The sequence below is a fragment of the Staurois parvus genome, unplaced genomic scaffold (genome assembly GCF_062004578.1).
Source record: "Staurois parvus isolate SC_StPar_1 unplaced genomic scaffold, SC_StPar_1.0 ptg000827l, whole genome shotgun sequence".
Lineage (NCBI taxonomy): Eukaryota > Metazoa > Chordata > Amphibia > Anura > Ranidae > Staurois > Staurois parvus.
Window position 1 is genome coordinate 7267343 of NW_028318623.1, and position 12798 is coordinate 7280140.

The window sequence follows — 12798 nt, forward strand, 5'->3', positions numbered from 1 at the left end:
CTCCTGTTTACCTCTAAACTCTTAGAATGCTTAGTCTACAATTGCCTGAGCTTCTTCCTCACTGACAATGACCTTCTTGACCCTTTACAGTCTGGCTTTCGCTCACTCCACTCCACTGAAACTGCCCTACTAAAACTCACTAATGATCTACTAACTGCTAAAACCAATGGCCACTACTCTGTACTCTTACTACTTGACCTCTCTGCGGCTTTTGATACTGTTGACCATCCCCTCCTCCTCAAAAAACTCCACTCTCTTGGCCTCCGAGACTCTGCTCTCTCCTGGTTCTCATCCTACCTGTCACAGCACTCCTTCAGCATTACCTATAACTCTGGCTCCTCCTCTCTACTCCCTCTTTTTGTAGGGGTCCCTCAAGGTTCTGTCCTTGGACCCCTACTCTTCTCCATCTACACCTCCTCCCTTGGTCACTTGATAAACTCCTATGGCTTTAAGTACCATCTCTATGCTGATGACACACAAATCTATCTTTCTATTCCTCACCTCACCCCTTCAGTCTCCTCTCGCATTACTAACCTACTAAGTGACATATCGGCATGGATGTCACTCCACTTCCTCAAACTCAATCCTTCCAAAACTGAGCTCTTAGTATTCTCTCCAGCCCGTGCCCCCTCCCCTGACTTCTCCATCAAGATCAATAATACAACCATCAGTCCCTCCCCTCATGCCAGGGTAGTAGGTGTAATCCTAGACTCCCATCTGTCCTTTCAGCCCCAAATCCAATCGCTGTCTAAATCTTGTAGACTTCACCTCTGCAATATCTCCAAGATAAGACCGTTCCTAACCTCGGAAACTACTAAGCAACTTATTCACTCCCTTGTTATATCTCGCCTTGACTATTGTAACTCCCTCCTCATTGGCCCACCTCATCGCAGGCTGTCTCCTCTTCAGACTCATCTACTTTACTACATATCTGCCACCCCTCTCTGCCAATCCCTCCATTGGCTTCCCATTGCCCAAAGGATAAAATTCAAAACATTAACAATAACATATAAAGCCATTTATAACTCTGCCCCAAATTACATCACCAATCTTGTCTCCAAAATATCACTCAAACCGTACTCTCCGCTCCTCCCACGACCTCCTGCTCTCTAGCTCCCTTGTCTCCTCCTTCCATGCTCATCCCCTGGACTTCCCCAGAGCCTACCCCATCTTCTGGAACTCTGTACCCCAATTTATCAGACTATCGCCTACTCTGCTCACTTTTATGCTATCTCTGAAAACCTATCTCTTCAGGGAAGCCTATCCTGCCCCAAGCTAATAATGGAATCTCCTACCAGTCCATCCCGCATAGTTATTACCTTTTGTACCACTAGCCCCTCCCTCTTAGATTGTAAGCTCCAAGGAGCAGGGCCTTCCTAACCCTCTTGTATTGAACTGTATTGTTGCTGTATTGTCTCCCATTATATTGTAAAGCGCCGAGCAAACTGTTGGCGCTATATAAATCCTGTATTATAATAATAATAGACCCATTATTTTTACAGTTAACGCAAAACTGATGATCTGTAGGAGGTTTTAAAGCATCACTGATGGAGCATTTAGGGAACCAAAGTTTGTTGCCATTTTATGGGTGCATGCAATTTTAAGGCTTGTCATGTTGTGTATCAATTTACCAAAAAAAAAGGGTAATATATTGCTACTGTGTGCTTATAATTAACTTTAGTGTATTTTTTATGGAAATTTTGCATTTCATAAACTGTTTTGCGAATATTGCGTGACATAAAAATCTGGAGCTACCACTATATTTTTGTTCAAGATCTCTGCTTTCAGACAAAATATGTTTGGTAGTTTTAAGTAATCTTCATGCCAAAAATGATTTTTTTACATGTGCAAAAAAAAAAACATAAAACGGTTCTGGCAGCAAAAGGGTTAGAAGACTGTAGAATTTTGTGAGACACATATAATAATTCTTTAGTGTCTATAGGCGATTTCCGAATAATAAAGAGCTGGGGAAGTAAAAAATAAAGTGTGATTTTATTTTATCACACAATGGCTTAAAATAACAGTGTAAAGAGCATCATGAACAGTTCCGTGTAGGTAAAACAGAAATATCGAAACAGAAGTTGTAAAGATGTATCAGCCTTATGGCCGTTGTCTCATGTGCTCTTCCATGTGGTTCTTCTTGTCCTGAGTCTTGTCCTAGAGAATGCACCTGTTCCAGTCTGTCATTTCTGTGAATAACCATATCATCTTTATGCCATGCAGGGGCAGACTGACAACTCATGGGGCCCCCGGGCAATAGGGGATCATGGGGCCCCTGTGTCCTTGCCCACACTCAAAACACACCCAAAAAAGCCTATAAAAGGTACCAGGGGCATTTCATGGGGCCCCCTACTGACCCCGGGCCCTCGGGCAGTGCCCGAGTGCTCAAATGGTCAGTTCGCCCCTGATGCCATGCTTGTGTTTGTATGAGTGTTTGTGTGTGTTTGTAACGCACATTGCATCTCTTAGGATGCCTTTTTGTGATGCTAGTACAGTCATGGCCGAAATTGTTGGCACCCTTGATATTTTTCCTGAAAATCAAGTATTTCACACAAAAAAGGTATTGCATTAACACATGTTTTGCTATACACATGTTTATTCCCTTTGTATGTATTGGAACAAATATAAAACAGAGGCAGAAAAGCAAATATGACATAATGTCACACAAAACCCCAAAAATGGGCTGGACAAAAGTATTGGCACCCTTAACTTAATATTTGGTTGCACACCCTTTGGAAAACATAACTGAAATCAGTCGCTTCCTATAACCATCAATAAGCTTCTGACACCTCTCACCCGGAATTTTGGACCACTCTTCCTTTGCAAACAGCTCCAGGTCTCTCTTATTGGAAGGACACCTTTTCCCAACAGCAATTTTAAGATCTCTCCACAGGTGTTCAATGGGATTTAGATCTGGGCTCATTGCTGGCCACTTCAGAACTCTCCAGCGCTTCTTTGCCATCCATTTCTGAGTGCTTTTTGACGTATGTTTGGGGTCATTGTCCTGCTGGAAGACCCAGGATCTTGGACGCAAACCCAGCTTTCTGACACTGGGCCCTACAGTGCGACCCAAAATCCTTTGGTAATCCTCAGATTTCATGATGCCTTGCACACAGTCAAGGCACCCAGTGCCAGAGGCAGCAAAACAACCCCAAAACATCATTGAACCTCCACCATATTTTACCGTAGGTACTGTGTTTTGTTCTTTGTAGGCCTCATTCCGTTTTCGGTAAACAGTAGAATGATGTGCTTTACCGAAAAGCTCTATCTTGGTCTCATCTGTCCACAAGACGTTTTCCCAGAAGGCTTTTGGCTTACTCAAGTACATTTTGGCAAACTGTAGTCTTGCTTTTTTATGTCTCTGTGTCAGCAGTGGGGTCCTCCTGGGTCTCCTGCCATAGCGTTTCATTTCATTTAAATGTCGACGGATAGTTCGCGCTGACACTGATGCTCCCTGAGCCTGCAGGACAGCTTGAATGTCTTTGGAACATGTTTGGGGCTGCTTATCCACCATCCGGACTATTCTGCGTTGCAATCTTTCATCAATTTTCCTCATCCGTCCACGACCAGGGAGATTAGCTACAGTGCCATGGGTTGCAAACTTCTTGATAATGTTGCGCACTGTGGACAAAGGCAAATCTAGTTCTCTGGAGATGGACTTGTAACCTTGAGATTGTTGATATTTTGCCACAATTTTGGTTCTCAGGTCCTCAGACAGTTCTCGTCTCCTCTTTCTGTTGTCCATGCTTAGTGTGGCACAGACAGACACACAATGCAAAGGTTAAGTGAACGTCTCTCCTTTTTATCTGCTTTCAGGTGTGATTTCTATATTGCCCACACCTGTTACTTGCCCCAGGTGAGTTTACAGGAGCATCACATGCTTGTAACATTCTTATTTATCCGCAGTTGTGAAAGGGTGCCAATACTTTTGTCCAGCCCATTTTTGGAGGTTTGTGTGACATTATGTCGAATTTGCTTTCTTTCCTCCCTTTTTTTGTTTTGTCCCAATACACACAAAGGGAATAAACATGTGTATAGCAAAACATGTGTTAATGCAATACGTTTCGTGAGAAATACATGATTTCCTGGAGAAATATCAAGGGTGCCAACAATTTCGGCCATGACTGTATGTGTCATAACTCGTGATCTTAGAACCTTGTATGGCAAACAATACTGCTTACAGAGCAATTTCATTGAAGGGAGGGGACACTACATATATGGTCTTTTGATTGACAGACCCATATGTAATGACCCCATAAGCTGGCAATGTTGCATCAGCCTGCTAATGTGACCGGTCTTTCTGTTTAAATGATAATATAAACTAAGAATGTATCTTATCAACATAATATCTCAAAAATTGTATAACCAAAAATCTATGTATGTAACCAGGGGCGGACTGACCATTTGGAAACTCGGGCACTGCCCGAGGGGCCGGGGTCAGTAGGGGGCCCCGTGAGATGCCCCTGGTACCTTTTTTCATAGGCTTTTTTGAGTTTGGGCAAGGACACAGGGGCCCCATGATTCCCTATTGCCCGGGGGCCCCATGAGTTGTCAGTCCGCCCCTGGTATGTAACACATACTACCAACTTATAAAACATAAACTAAATACACACAGATACTATTAGAATATATTCTTTCATACTAATTCTCTTTTGGTTCACTCCTGACTCCCATGACATTCTACACTAGAGTCCTTTAACCAGCTATGCTCTTCTATAGAATACTCAGATTTCAGCTGGTTAGCTTAACTCCAAACATATTTTTCTGTCTCAGCTATAACCGAAGAAATTTAACACTATCATTTGTTGAAAGCCAATCACACATTTTAATATTAATTATGATTAATCATAAAAACCAAATATTTTGCAAGCTTGCCATCAATATAATATAAGTGCTGAATTATGAATTTGGAATTAATGTTTATCAAATACATAGAGGTGCTGACTGCTCTGAGGAAAGGTTCAGGAGTTAGTAAAAACATAAAGAGTGGAAGAGGGCATTCCTGTTGTGTCCCATTGGGTATGTTAAATAGGTCTGATAATAAAATGTTGGCCTTCACACTGGCTGAGTGATTATAATTTAAAGCATGTATCCAGTTTAGCATCTTTTGGGGTAGGACAATTTTAAAAAGGGTCTGGTGCATGTAATCCCAGCAGACCCTATTGAAGGCTTTCTCAGCATTGATGGACAAGAGAATACCTCCAACGTTTTGTCATGTTGTATAGTGGAGCAAATTTATTTCTTTAATGGTGTTATCTCTTGATTCTCTTCCCAGGAAAAAATCTGTTGACAATTATTTTCACAAATAGTTTCAAATTGACATTTAAGAAGAATATTGGCCTGTAGTTGGCACATGACATTGAGAAAACCTGTTAGAGGTGACTCATGAATATAGCAGAGGAACAAGGCAGCAGAGGGAACTTACAGTATAGAGTGTGGGTGGCAAACTGGTGGCCCCCCAGCTGTTGCCAAACTACAAATCCCATAAGACATTGCAAGATTGACAGTTACAAGCATGACTTCCAAAGGCAGAGGCATGATGGGACTTGTAGTTTCGCAACAGCTGGAGGGCCGCCAGTTTGACACCCCTGCTATAGAGGGATATGCTTTAGGCTCCATGCACACTGAGTGTTTTGATAACGCTGATAACGTTAGCTGTGTAAAGTCACATTAAAAACTTGAGTTTTTCAGCGGTTATTAGCGTTTAGCGACGTTTTGCCGCATTTTTCCGTGTTTGTGTTTTTTTACTTCAAAACATTTTTTACTTGCTCAAAAAAAGTCCAAAAAACGCCGGTTTGCTGTGATTTACCACGTTTTACTGCGTTTTTCAGCATTAGAGCATTTTTGCAGCTTCTTCTAGAAACCCACTAGTTCTGGAGTTTTTTTCCAGCCAACAAACGCCCCTGCCAAAAAATGCTGATTACAGGCTATGTGTGCATGGACACAGAGGATAAAATGCTGGGGAGATTACTGGCTGTAGAAAAAAACAGTCAAATGCCAAAAACAGCCGCTGTAAAAACGTCCCGTGTGCAGGAGGACTTATTCATATTTCATGTCTGAGGTTTAAAATCAACGCCAAGGGTAAAGGGGTATGATAAGAACATGCCACATTCCATATCTTATATATGAGCGATCTCATGAGGCTTTCTTGTAGAATGAAAAATTCTTGAATACTTTTGGTGCATAGGCAAGAAAAGGTGTAGTGTTTGTCTTCTAGGTATAGAAGACACCAGACATTTTTTTTTTTTTTAATTTAAATATTTATTAGTTTTTCATATTTTACAAAAAAATTCCATAAGAAGAGATAACAATACATATAAATATTCCATACATTTCTACCTTGCCCCTTCTAATAAATCTTTTCTTTCCCTCCCCTCCCAACCCTTTCCCACCCCCCTTCCCCCTCCCTCCCCTTTGCACGTTCTATACTCTTTCGAGGCCCAATAGTTTCTTAATTTATAGTTTTCTATACTTCTCTTTCAGTCCTGATTTTTCCCATTTTTCCCATCTTGTATAGTATATTCCCATCCTATCTTCCTGCATATAGTAAGATTTTTCCATTCTACTTATCTGATTTACTTTGTTGATCCAGTCTTCCTCCTTCGGCACCTCTGTTTTTTGCCAGAACTTGGGTATCAACCCCTTTGCAGCATTTAAATAGTACCATATGCCTGATTCTTTATATTTATTTACTGTGATCCCAACATTATGTAGGAGACACATCGTTGGGTCTAACCCTATGTCAATTCCAGTTATTATTTCTAGTGAATTAACTATTATCTTCCAGAAAGCCTGAATTTTTGGACATTGCCACCAAATGTGAAACACCGTGCCCTCCTCCCCACAACCTCTCCAACACATTTTAGAATTCTCCCCCCTCATCTTGTGCTCAATACTCGGTGTAATATGCCATCGTGTCAAACATTTATAATTAATCTCCACGTCTCTCATACTAACATTCTCGTGTATCAATCTATATATCTTGTTCTGTTGGTCCTCGTCTAACACCACCTCCATATCTCTTTCCCATTTCATTATAAAAATTTACTTTGTGTCTGTGTCTAATTCTGTGAGTATTCTATAAACTTTAGCAATACCGTGTTTCCCATCTCTACGTGTTTCCAACAACCTTTCAAACATATTCCAATCCTTTTTTAATCTCAGGGGTTTTGGTAGTTTTCCAATAAAGCATTTTAACTGATGATATTTCCACTCGTCTATTCCAATAAAACTTTCTCCCTTCTTCTCTTTTAATTCTTTAAATGGTCTCAATTCCCCCTCTACCAATACATCTCTCAGTTGGATATCTTCCCTTTTAAACCATCTACCAGATATCTCATCCTTTCCTGGGGGGAAATAATCAGAATTTACAAGAGGCATTAATATAGAATTGAATTCCCATTTCCTACTTTTGTGTAAATTATCCCATGCCCTTAAAACATTTAAAGTGTAAATACTTGTGCTTTCTTTAACTCTTCTAAGATGTGCTGGGACCCATATCATCTTACTCAGACTAATCCCACTCAATTCGTTTTCAATTTTTACCCAACTCTTCCCCTTGTGGTTGAATGTCCAATCATAAATTCTTGCTAAATATACTGCTTTATAGTATCTCTTGACATCAGGTAGTCCCATTCCCCCTTTCTCTTTAGTTTTACTCAATATTTCATATGATATTCTTGATTTTTTGTTCCTCCAGATATATCTTATTAACATTTTTTTCATTATCTTAAAAAAAACCTCTGGGAGTTTAATTGGGACCATTTGGAATCTATACAGTATTTTAGGTATGATTACCATTTTAACTAGGTTTATACGTCCTATCCATGATGGGTTTCCACCTTCTAATATTTTTAATTCTTCCTTGATCTCATTTATCAAAGAAATATAGTTTAATCTATACAGTTGTTTATATGAGATAGCAAGTTTTATTCCAAGGTATTTTAAATATTTTTCTCTCCATGTAAAGGGGAACTCTTTTTGTAGCTTTTCCTTTTCACTCTTTGGTACGTTGATGTTCAAGATCTCTGTTTTTGTTGGATTAATTTTTAAATTTGATAGATCGCCATATTCCTTCAAGATCTTCATTATATTTGGTAATGTTATTCGAGGGTTGTCTACATAAAACAATAAGTCGTCCGCAAAGGCCGCTACTTTATGCTCTGTATTTTCTATCTGGATTCCCTTTACCGCTCCACTATTCCTTATCGTAGACAACAGGGGTTCCAATGACAGAACAAACAGCAAGGGGGACAGTGGGCAGCCCTGTCTTGTTCCATTGGACATTCCAATGGATTCCGACCTCTTCCCATTTACCGTGATAATTGCGGTGGGCTCTCTATATAATTTACCTATCCACTCACGCATTTTCTCTCCAATCCCCAACACTTCTAAGTTGTCCATCATGAAGCCCCAGTCCACTCTATCGAACGCCTTTTCGGCATCAATCGACAATAGTACCGTCGGGGCCTTCCCTTTTCTACTTTTCTGAATGAGCGGCAGTGTTCTCAACCCGTTGTCTCTACCCTCTCTCCCTGGGACAAAGCCCACCTGATCCCCGTAAATCCATTCAGGCATTAGATCTTTCAGCCTATTTGCTAGAACCTTTGCGTACAACTTAGTATCGGTGTTCAATAATGAAATTGGTCTATAGCTAGAACACTGGCAAGGGTCTTTTCCCTCCTTTTGAATGAGTACAACATGAGCTTGAAGAGATTCTCTTCTCCCCTCCATCCCTCCTCCCAGGTCGTTCATATACTTCTTCAGCTTAGCTAACAATATTTCACTATATTTTTTATAGTACTTAACTGTATACCCATCCGGTCCTGGACTTTTTCCACCCCCTGTACTTCTTAATGCTACTTTTATTTCATCCTGGGAAATTTCCGCGTCCAAGGCGTTCAATTGTATTTCACTTAACTTTGGTAATCCTGCATTTTTTAAATATATCATCCTTTTTTCGTTAATATCCTTTACATTTTCCTTTGAAGAGCCATGGGGGCTAATATTATACAGTTTTCTATAGTATTCCGTGAACACTTTAATAATCTCTTTGGTTGAATACACCAACTCTCCTTTAGGGTTTTTTATCCTTTCTATATAATTTCTATTTTTTTTTTTATTCAAAGCTCTCATTAAGTATTTTCCTGGTCTGTCACCCCATCTATATCTTTCATTTAGTACTTTATTATATACTCTTCTCCTCTCTTCGTCCATCAATCTCTCTAATTCATCTTTTTTATCCATTAACTTCTGTCCTATTTCTCTTGTTATTTTCTTCTTTTGTATCTGCTCTAATTCCAGGATTTCTTTTAGGAGCCCACTAACCCTCTCTCTTCTTTCTCTTTTCTTCCTTGCTCCCATCGCAATCAGGATACCTCTTATATATGCCTTGTGGCTTTCCCATACTGTGGCTGTCGATACTTCCTCTGTATCATTCTCCTTAAAGTATAACTTGATCTCTTCCCCAATCTTCTGCGCTATGTCCTCATCCAAAAGAAGGGCCTCATTTAACCTCCATCCTAAACCTCCCGTCCACCGTCTTCCCCATCCCATTTTCACTGTGACAGGGGCATGGTCCGAGAATGTACTCATCTCTATTTCTATTTTAACCAATAACTCTATGAGTTGATGATCTATTAAAATATAATCCAACCTCGAATATATCTCATGTGCCTTAGAGAAGAAGGTGTAGTCTCTGTCTCTCATATGCATTATTCTCCAAGTGTCCACCAGTTGGTACTCGTGAATCGCTTTCTTCAAAGCTCTCAGAGACCCACCCCCCTCTCTCCGCACAGGGGAGGTTGCATCCTTTTGGGGATCCATACAGAGATTTAAGTCTCCTGCTACTATCAAACGCCCTTTTTTAAAGTCCATCAGTTTTTTCAACAGACCCTTCAAATAATTCTCCGGCTTTTTGTTGGGGCAATATATATTGGCTAATGTACACTCGATTCCCTGTAATTTACCTTTCAAAAACAGGAATCTCCCCTCCGGATCAGTTCTTCTATCCTCCAGCTCAAATCTCATGTTCTTTGCCAACCCTATTGCCACTCCTTTTGCTCTTTTAATTGGGGAGTCAGCGTAGTACCATGTTGGATAATATTTAGATTTTAATTTCACATTTGACTTTATCTCAAAATGAGTTTCCTGTAAAAATACCACTAACGTTGCCCTATGATGTAACTCTTTAAACAACTTAAATCTTTTCCCAGGACAGTTCAACCCATTCACATTATATGTTATAACCTGTATTTCTTCCATCCTTCTTAAATCTGTCTATCTCTCTTCTAATATACCTCTTCCTATTAGGCCGTTCTATCGTGCAATATTTTAACCCCACCTCCCCTCCCCCCTCATCCTCCCACCCAACACCCATCTCCCACTCACACCCCCCATCCCTCCCCCCTCTCTTTTTTTTCCCCTACCCGTTTTTAGGCTTATAAACTGCCTACAAATCATTTGTGGATCTGTTTCCACCTTTGATTTAAAAGTTAGGGCGTAAGCTCCGCCCATGGATGGCTCGCCTCTCCTCCGACCCCCCCAACTCTCCTCTCTCTATCCTCCAGGCTCAAGAAGAATCTTTACTTCCCTCCCTTCACCAGAGCGTTCTAAAGGACCTCAACATCCGGAGGGGAGAGACCAGGGGCGAGAGATGGAAGTGGGAGAAAAAAAAAAAAAAACACAATTTCTACTTAATTCTCCCTCCTTTCCCTCCCCAACCCCAAAGTCTCCCTCCCCCTCCCCCCGACCCGCTGCCAGTCCTCTTTTCTTGAAACATCTATATCTCCTTTATCTTCTTCTTCTTCTTCCCACCCCGCTATCTCCATTCTTTGCAAATCCAGTCTCTCGCAAAAGTCTCTTAGTTCCTCCGGAAATCTCAAATAGGCTGTGACCCCATTTTTCCAGCCAATTAGAGATGCTGAGATACCCCATCTATACTGCACATTCTGTTTCCTCATTTGCTCCAACAGGGGTCTCAGGGATCTCCTTCTCCATAGGGTCTCTACTGTTAAGTCCGCATAAATTTGAATAGTCAAATCTCCATACTTAATAAATGATCTTCCCTTGGTCTTCTTCCAAATCTCATCTTTGACCCCAAATTTTTGGAACTGGACAATTATGTCTCTCGGTCTTTCCTTCTCAGTAGCCTGTTTAAGCTTTCCTATTCTAAACACTCCATCTAATTTGATCCCGTCTGTTTCTGGTCTATCTCTTATGGAGTTCAAGATTTTTTACACTAGTTCATATAGTGTTTCGCCTTTTGCAGACTCTGGAATTCCTCATACCCTAAGGTTACTCCTTCTTTCTTTATTTTCTTGGGCTTCCATCCTATAGGTCAATTTTTTCTGGGTGTTTTCCAATTGATTTATTTTTTTCCTTAAATTGTCAATGTTTTGGGCCTGGATTTTAACTTTCTCCTCTGTTTCTTCTATTCTTAATAGCAGGTGCCCTAGGTCATTTCGAATAGCTGTCATTTCATGTTTTATCATTTTTTCCAAATTCTGAAACATTTCTATCATCTCCTTCTTGTTTGGTGCTTGTAGTTCCCCATCTGATTCACTTTTTCCCGGACCATCCTCTATTTGTTGGCTGCAGCTGCTATTCGTGCCCAATGATAATCTCGGACTATTACCTGAACTAGTGTCCATTACCCCTTTTGTGCTTGCGCCCTGGGCCCTTTCTGGCGTAATATTTCCATATGATGTGAATTTCTTTATTGTTCCTGTTTGAGACCCTTTGGGCCCTGCTGCCTTGGGACCTTTATTCTTCATATCCTCTGTAAATTTCTTTTATTAATTTTTTCTTTCTGTATCCTCTAGATGGGATTATACGTCTCCTTTATAATTGCTGGACTAGACACACTTGCGATTTTTTATGTTTTATTTTCCTAGGACACCTGGGCCTCCTCTCTTCTTCTCTTCCAACCCCTGGGAATCCTCCCCTCCCCTCTTTCACCGCCTGGTCTCCTATGTCACTCAGGGGTCCACAACACAATAAGCCCACAGTAGCTCTCACTCACCCTTCCCTTCTCAGGACGGTGGCTCCATGCTTGTACGGAGGGCCATCACTGCTGCTCAGTCCTGGGGGGGGGATTCCTCAGGGTTTCCGATGCTGTATTATTTTTCTTTCCCTTTTCCTTTTTCTTTCTTTCTCTCTTTTCTCGCCTTTCCTCTCTCCCTCCTTTCCTCCTTAGGATCCGTCCCAGGGAGGCAGGATGGATTTCCTGGGATTCCTGGGTCCACCAGGTCCAGGCATGGACAGCCAGCCAGGGGGGGGTATAGGCAGCAGTGAGCGTCTCCCAGTCACATCGGGGAGGCAGCCGGCTTCCACTTTCACCCAACTCTCCTTCCTCCTGTCAGCCTTCGGCCGGCGTCCCTGCTTTCCAGGGATGCACCGCGGCTGGTCACATGTCCCGGCCGCGCCTCCTCGTCTCCCGGCAACCAGGCTCAGCGTCCCAGTCTCTCTCCACTGCTCTCCGGCTCCTCCAACCGCGCACCGTTGCCCATCAAGGGAAGCCCACCCGGCCGAGGTATGTCTCCGCCATCTAGGGCTTCACACCGCTGGGGGGAATTAAGGCCGAAAATAGGGGGGGTCGGTCAGAGAAGGCTCGTTGCAAGAGCTCCTAGCACGAGCTCTCCACCGCCGCCATCGTCAGGCTCCGCCCCCGTCAACTCAGAAGACACCAGACATAATCTACAGGTGAAACTCGGAAAATTAGAATGTCGTGCAAATGTATCATGCATTGTAGATATAGTCATTTTTAGCAGAGGCTCTCTGAGACCGGAAAGTTATTTT